Source organism: Nannobrachium achirus (genome assembly GCF_963921795.1).
Source record: "Nannobrachium achirus genome assembly, chromosome: 22".
Taxonomy (NCBI): Eukaryota; Metazoa; Chordata; class Actinopteri; order Myctophiformes; family Myctophidae; genus Nannobrachium; species Nannobrachium achirus.
Window position 1 is genome coordinate 38,671,714 of NC_137829.1, and position 6,191 is coordinate 38,677,904.

The following is a 6,191-nucleotide window of genomic DNA, read 5'->3' on the forward strand; positions in this document are numbered from 1 at the left end:
TTGAAGTGATTTTGATTTTGATCTTTTTTTTCTCTATACATTCACCAAGCTTGAAACAATGATCCCAAATATAACAAAATAACATGTTGAAGTTAGAGTTTTAAAACCAGTATTGTTTGAAGGTTCTATTTTACATGCTTCTTTAAAAAAAATCTCTGCTATTTCTGTCTGAACTCCTTTATCTTCTTCTCCCTTTCTGAATAACTGCATAAATGATGGGAGCTTATACGCAAACATTATAGTGTATTTACACCTGTAAACCAGTGATGTGATGACAATAAAGTTGATTCTTCAGTGTCTTGTTTCAGGCGTGAGTTTGCAATTGTACACAGTCACAAAACACATTGTTAGTACTAACTAGACCTTACCCGTTCGAATATATGTGCTGCAAAATATGTGCAGAGTGTGGGTTTTGGGGAAAGTAACTGTAACTGCATGGTGCGTGCGTGAGAATATGTGGGAGCATCATAATGTAAGGAGCAGCCCATGGAGGAGTGTATATTTATGATGGATACAAATAATTTAACAGCAAAATTAGGTGAATAGAAGTATGAGGATGTATTTGCTCCACATAAGTTTTCTATACCCGTTGGAAGATGAGACACACATCACCCGTTGCATGCGTGACCCATGGAGAGAGAGAGAGAGAGAGAGAGAGAGAGAGAGAGAGACTGCAACATTCCTAACTGTGAGAGAGGTGTGTGTGGGCCCGGGGCTACAGATCCCATGGCCTGGAGGAACGGACCGTAACCCTGACAACAGGCTGTAGAGCTGTAGAGTGAAGAAACGCTAATAAATCGCTAGAATTTGGGAAAAATGAAATTCGGGCTCCGTCACCGTGTGTATAATGCTAATGACCAATGCCATGTTAAATTTGAGATCAGTCGCTGAAGCGAGTGAATAGATAATGCATTTTGTGCATTTTGTGACCTACTGACTGACTGACTGACTGACTGACTGACCTCTCTCTCTAATTATATGTTAGATAGTCATCCATAGTAAGTAGCCTATACCGGTTCCGTTTTTGACTATCATGCAATTTGCTAAAATGGGGATCCAAATAAACAACAAACAAACAGTACCTGAGACGGAGAGTTTGAACTCTGTAGCGCGTGTCGGCAGGCATGTCAGGAGCAGGCAGCCAGGTGAGCCAGTGTTCCATGTTCAAGGACCTGACGGTCACATTGAGAGGAGCCGGTAGAGAGGCACCCAGTGCTGGAGAGAGAGAGAGAGAGAGAGAGAGAGAGAGAGAGAGAGAGAGAGAGAGAGAGAGAGAGAGAGAGAGAGAGAGAGAGAGAGAGTTTGCAAGTGTGAGAATTGTCCTTGTACATTTTATGCTCATATATGGAGATCCCTGCATGTCTTCAATATTAAGCCCATACTCATACTGTATCTATCTGGGAATGCCCACATATGGACATAATTTGTGTCAGGCTCTGTTGTTTCTCGTCCTTAGGGCGTCTTACTGGTTTAGTTTTTTATTATGTTTTCGTCAGTGCTGAGAAAAGGTAGTCAACACACGTACTGTATTTAGTCATTTAATCAACACTGATAAAAATGCCCTCTAAATCTGTTTTTGTTGTCGGTTTGTTCTCACACACTTTCACGATGTTTCCAAATATGTAAAAAATAGCAGATGTACAAGGTCGCAGCAAGGCATGAAGTGACACATGCACTTTCCCCGGTTTGAATGGGTTGTTAATAAAGTACAGGAAAACCAAGAAATAGTGAGTCCAAAATAATGTCTGCTTACAACTTGTTAATAGAGTTTACCATAGGAAAACCTAGAAATAGTGTCCCCAAAATAATGTGTGCTTACGGGATGATATTGTTGCTGTCAGACAGAAACCTTGTATCTCCATATTTCAACTTTTTATATTTGTTTTCATAAATGAGGGCTTTACTAGTCGACTTCATCATACAGTAGTCACACACAAGTAATGAAAATAGCTGATCTACGAGCTCACAACACGACGCGATGTGACATAGTAATCACTTTAAAATGACAAATTTCCCTAATTGCCCAACTACTATGACAACTGAATAACATCCGCCCAGCATCCATCTACCCACATATAAAACAATAAATTGCACAAGCCCATGGCTCATAACTGTCCTTACAGTTTAAGTATTAAACTTTAAGAGCTCAATAGCAGAAAGCACTCCTGAGTCACCACATGTAGCTTCCTTAAAGGCGACGTCATTGATTAAATCATCATCATCATCATCATCATTATCATCATCCTTATTATTAGTGGCCAAGGCCACGAAGTGGCAAAAGGCCACTCATTGATATTGGACTTCAGCACTATTATTATTATTAGTGGCCAAGGCCACGAAGTGGCAAAAGCCTTGGCCACTCATTGTTATTGGACTTCAGCACTATTATTATTATTAGTGGCCAAGGCCACGAAGTGGCAATGCCTTGGCCACTCATTGTTATTGGACTTCATCTCCTTCTTCCGCCACTTTTTCTCTAGCGGCTAGACCGTGCAGTCGCTTTTTACGAAACTCGGCAGTATGGCAGAGGACTATGCCAAACGGCTAAAACGCGAAGCTCGCAACAATCGGCCAAAGGGTGGCGCTGTAGGAAGCCTTTGAAAAATGCCAACTTTGAACTGGTGTAGCTCATGCCCTGTTTCAGGTACAGCAATGAAACCTGTATACACTTATGCGTCTCCTCATGCCAAACAACTTTTACGCTCTGACTTTTGACCTCTGACCTTTACTTCTCCCACAATTTTGAATTATATGAAAAACAGTAAAAATGTATCTCCTCCTGGGATTTTCGCGTAACGTGCGCGAAACTTTTTTTACATGAACTTTGGACCAATACGGTCTGAAAAGTTAGCCGGATTTTCTTTAAAGCGAAACATTATTTTTTAATAATTCACTCAATGTTGCAGTTTTATGCAAATTATTCTTCTGCCTCTAAATCATACATGCAAAGTGACACGTTCATGGCATTTGGCAAATATGTCGAGGGTTAGTCCAAATATCACTGAAAGCAATCTTACTCGAATTGGCCAAAGGGGGGCGCTATACGAAGCGTTTGAAAACTCAAACTTTAAAGGGGCATAAGTCATGCCTCGTTTCGTTTGAAGACATGCAACTTGCTTACACGCGTGCCTTGACTCAAGCTGAAGACATCTGTGTCTTTGTTAAGTAAGCTCCGCCCTTAGATTTTCCGCCTTTTGGAGCAGTTCGTAAAACACTTAAACCCGCTTTTATTCCGGAACTTTCGCGTCACGTGCACGGAACTTTTTTTACATGAACTTTGGACCAATATCTAAAGATCTGTCAGATCGGATTTTTTAAAAATTGAAACATGCTTTTTTAATAATTCAATCAACATTGCAAGTTTTATGCAAATTATTCTTCTGCCTCTAAAACATACATGCAAAGTAAAATTTTCATGATGAACTACTGTAGAGGGTAAGTCCAAATATCACTGAAACCAAAAAGAATCATATTTGAACTGGGGACCCCCCACCCTGACGTGAGTAGGGTTTTCCCATGATCTGGGCCTTAGGCTAGATGCAGAATAGAGCTGGGACGTTCGCGAACAAATCAAATCTTTTGAACGGCTCTTTGAAGTGAACGTTGGGATCCGGTTCGCGCAGTAGAGAGCCGTTCATTTGGGGGGGAGACCCCCTCCCCCCAATTCAACATCTCCTTGCTACTCCACTGAGTACTGACTGAGTACAGTGAGTGAGTGAGAGAGAGAGAACAAGTGGAGGAGCGAGTTCATTGTTGCCTGCTTGTTTTTTTTGGTGTATTATGAATAACAAAAGTCAAGGTAGCTTAATTTACACACACATTTTATGAAAAGGGTAAATACTAAATTGTGATCTCAACTGTCAGCAGAGGAATGTGGTGCCACCTTGTGGATTCGTGTTTAAACAAATTCTTTTTAAAAATATATAAATATACAAGGAGCCAAATGAGCCAGTCTTTTGAACGGCTCTTTTTAGTTAGCCAGATCGATGGTACTGTCTCACTTCGAAGAGCCATAAATCCCACTTCTAATGCAGAATGGTTAGGCACAGGTGTGTGTGTGTGTGTGTGTGTGTGTGTGTGTGTGTGTGTGTGTGTGTGTGTGTGTGTGTGTGTGTGTGTGTGTGTGTGTGTGTGTGTGTGTGTGTGTGTGTGTGTGCGTGCGTGTGTGCGCGTGCGCGCGTGCGTGCGTGCGTGCGTGCGTGTGAACTGAATCTAACTGATGGCTTAGTTTGGTTTTCAGAAAAACTACATTTCCCAGAATGCAGCAGCTAAGATGGCTGCTTGTTGCAATCAGTTTGATTTGTCAGCACCTGGCCGCAACACAGCTTCTCCGAGTCAGGCAATCCAAATGTTTTTGCTCTTAACCACCGAGCTCTGCTTCACTGTGTAGCTGGCTCTCGAAGGGACTCTTCCCTCGAGCAGTAAGCAAAACTCCACTATGTTCTCCTCTGTCGCACATTTGCTCTGTATTTTGCCACATTGCTAATGGTGGTTCTATCTGTTCCCATTGTAGGCAAATTAGGAGCTGCATCTGAGTCTTGGAAGAGAAATGGCATGTGTTAATGGAAGCAACGGCATACTGTGAAACATATGTTTCGAATGTAACCCCTGTTTGTTAAGTTCTGGAAAGAAGCATATTTTGAGTTAAAAGCCCCGGTTTTGGGAAGAACTTTATTTCATGTTTTAGGGGAACGCCCCATTGAATAAAACAACGCTTATTGCGTTTTCACCTTGAGAACTGTTTCCGTGTGCTGGTTTGGGTTCAGACTTCACAATACTTAAAGGGATATTCCACTTTCAAAAAACTTTTTGTCATTGTATGGTCTAATCAGGCTTGTATGAACACCCTGAACAGTTTTTAATTTTCTTCATTCAGTATTTAGATATTTGATGTAAATGTTTTCTGGCCCAACACGCCCAGGCCCTCTCCCCACACACACACTCATTGTAACTTCAAACTCCATTTAAACCATGATAGATTATTTAAAAACACCCATTATTTTTTCTGGTGACTCATAATACCCTCCTAATACGTGAGCAGGCCGTGTTTTTTCCATAACGTTTTTCATGTATTTTTAATAATTCTTTGGGAAAATGGAAAAAACTAAATACAATAACAATATATAAAAAAATTATGAAAACTGTTATGGAAAAAACACGGCCTGCTCACGTATTAGGAGGGTATTATGAGTCACCAGAAAAAATAATGGGTGTTTTTAATGAATCTATCATGGTTAAAATGGAGTTTGAAGTTACAATGAGTGTGTGTGGGGAGAGGGACTGGGCGTGTCGGGCCAGAAAACATTTTCATCAAATATCTAAATACTGAATGAAGAAAATTAAAAACTGTTCAGGGTGTTCACACAAGCCTGATTAGACCATACAATGACAAAAAGTTTTTTGAAAGTGGAATATCCCTTTAATGTTTAAAAACTTTATTTGAAGACGTTTACTACTTGAATTATTTGAAAACATTGTGATTTAAAAGACATGCCTGAAAATGGCTAGGTTGTTAACCCTCTGTTTTGAAGGTTTACAACCTGATGACCAACTCTTCAACAAAGACAACTAATGAAAAAGTTGGAAAATAAAGATATTGAGTTAAAACCTTGAGGAGTTCTTTGGAACTATTTTATGTCTGTTGCATATAGTCTTTTGCATACATGTTGTGTAGAGGTCAATTTGTGCTTTTACCAATAACTATGCCGATTAGTGTAAAATCGGCAGAGTCTCTGTCATTTATAGTGCCACCAGAAGGCCGAAAACGCATTCTTCAATATTACTCCTTCAGATTTTATCCGATAATCACACAAATGGGCACACAGTATCTCTACAGTGATGTAATCATGACGGATTTGTCCAATATCATATTCTATCTAATTGGCTAACATTGAATTCCAAGGTTTGCAGGATTGCTCCTTTTTGAACAAAATGTCTCAAACGCAGCCTGCTATTTGTGTGAGATTTTGCACGCACATTCCCACTAGGCCAAGGAACAGATGCCACCCTTCTCACATTGGCCTGTTATAGCGCCACCAGCGGGTCAATTTTTGCAAAACCCATTTTTGGAACAAAATGCCTCAAATCCCGCATGCAGCGTCCGATTGCCGTGAAAGGCCAAGGAACACGTGGTACCCTTTTGACTTTGGCCTATTATAGTCACCAATAGGCCAAAAAAAAAAACACCTGAC